Genomic DNA, 2548 nt, shown 5'->3' on the forward strand with positions numbered 1-2548 from the left:
GCTGGGGAAGCGCCGGCTGGGGGCGCAGGGTCTGGGGGCTGCCCGGCAAACCGTGAAGCCGGTAGCACTCGGGCAGCCCTTTCCGTGTGGCTGGGAGTGGGAGGGAGGAGGGGGCGGAGTTAGGGCGGGGAAGGGGCGGAGTTGGGGCGGGGCCGGGGGTGGGGAAATGGGCGGGGCCAGGGCCCTGTGGAGGGTCCTCTTTTTTTATTTGTTAGATATGGTAACCCTAGTGGTAATAAGACACCCTCCTCTAGCCTTTCCTGTTGGTTGAGAGTCACATATTTCCCCTGATGATGAAGAAAAAGTTAAATACTAAGGCAGAAGGAGGGTTTGAAGTCATCTCTGTATTCCAAACTCTGCCCAAGTGACCTCAGGGCAGTTTCTCTCACAGAAAAGCCCTCCAGGGAGCTGAGCAAGAGGCCCTGAACTTACAAGAATGAACATAGACTTCTGAAAATGTTTCCAAAGTTAATTAAAAACAGTCCCAGGGTAGGATGGTGAGAGAGAAATTGAAATCATACAATACAAAATCCAGCCCAAGCCTTCACCCCAGTCTTGGCTTCTCCCAGAGAACTCCTCAGCTCACTACCTAGGGCCTCTTTCTCAAGAGAGTCTTTATATCTGGATGAGGTAAAAAGCCACTTGTAATTACCACTGAGTAAAACTTGTATCATTTTCCAGCAAGATCATCACCTGCTACCAGAGTGAGGTTTTCAGACAAATGCTGCCAGGCTGCTAGATCCCTGCAAAGCGATGGGAAAGCAAGCGGGTCCCAAAGCTGCTTCTTACACCACTACTAACTAAGTCAGCAGAATGCCAACATGTGGATTGTCATGAAGATGCACAAAGTGTTACTGTGTAATCAAGATGAAAAGGACATTTCTTTTAAAAAATGTAAATAAAGGAATGGAAAAGTAGTTGACTGTGTTTATTAACAGAATTGATAATTGATTAATTAAATTGATTTAATGCAGCTGATACATAGCAGCAGACTGTGCTTCTTTAACCTTCACATCATTCTTTATTTTGATTGGTTGCTTATGCACCGCCTCTTCTGGTGTCAAAAAGAGGACCATTGCTTTATTAGCAATCTGGCATCTGGTTATTTGTACCTGGATAGTTACTATCAGGATAAAAAATTACTATCTAAGCTATCAGATTCCTTCCCTGTGCCACTGATAACACCCACACTCATTAAAACCAAAATAATTTTACCATTTACTCTTACCATTGAAAATTTGTTTTCCACTTCACTCAGGTTGGAAAGTGAAGCAAGACTGGACAGTTTCACTTTCCTTCTCTATTCATTTTCACTCTCTGAGTCTCATGTAGCAGCCCCATGGTGTGTATTTATAGTCCCTGACACTGTAAGAAAGGTTTAACTATCTCGCCTTGCAAAAAACTGTTTTCATTGCAATTTGATAAAGCCATGAAAATATCATAGCAGATTTTGAACTTGCCTTCTCTTTTTGTTCTTTTGACAAAGCCTGCATTTTGGCTTGATATTATTTTACCATTCCCCTTTTGAAAAAGTGCTATTTTGTGAATCTGAGTTAGTCACTATTCATGTTTTACTCACATGCCGTAACTTTTAGACATACTAAGCACTTACTTTGGGATGAAGAAAATCAGACCTAGTTCTATGTAACTGAATGTTGCAAAATATTATATTTTAGTTTAAATTGCTGCAAGAATCATATAAATTTTCAGATGGTTTTCCCAGCTCAGTAAGTTGGGTGAATAATGAAAAAAAAATATTGGGAAAATATGGCAAAGCTATAAGCTTTTGGAGGCAGGAACTGTTTTTTTTGTTTTTTTTTTTTAACAACATATTTGTAGAGTGCTCAGCACAATGGGGCTCTGATCCCTAACTGAGACTCCAAATCACTACTGCTGTGATACAATTAAGCATAATACTCAACAAATAGTACTCCACCAGCCGTGCAATTCCATGGATCCAACCTAGTATCTGAGACTAAAGAGAGACACCCAGTGGGGAGAGAGGCACATGACAAATTGCAACTGTTTAGCTGAGACCGAGGGACCAAATTTTCAGCCATCTTCTTACATTGCACTCAGGCATTTTGCATGTGGAAGTGAGTGTCTGAGTGACTAAATGGGGCAGTTAGACACTTGACTGCCCAGCTGGTGGGCCTCAATAGTGAGAAAGGGCCAAAGGAGACAAAAGTGAAATGGGGACCCATCCATTCAGTGCTGCTGGGTTGCTCAATTTAAAATAGGCTGTTATGTGAGAGTGTGTTGCTGTTGTAGGAAGTGTGCTGATTATTCTACTTACCAACTGTTCCTTTAAGTCAATTGTTCAAGTGTTATATGGGTTTTTAAAAAGAAAACCATCCATCCCTCCTGCACAAGCTCTAGGGGGATTTTATGGCCCTTGGCAAACTCAGGGCTGGAAGCTCCTTTCAGTACAATACGGAGGATTTCATAGTGCGTATACTGCATATGATCCAAGTGCAGAATTCTCCCTAGTCCCTGGCAGTTAGGTGCATGGAATTAATGCAGCCTATGCAACAGAATCTGTCCCTAG

The sequence above is a fragment of the Terrapene carolina genome, unplaced genomic scaffold (assembly GCF_002925995.2).
Source record: "Terrapene carolina triunguis isolate 2854851 unplaced genomic scaffold, T_m_triunguis-2.0 Scaffold96, whole genome shotgun sequence".
Taxonomy (NCBI): Eukaryota; Metazoa; Chordata; order Testudines; family Emydidae; genus Terrapene; species Terrapene triunguis.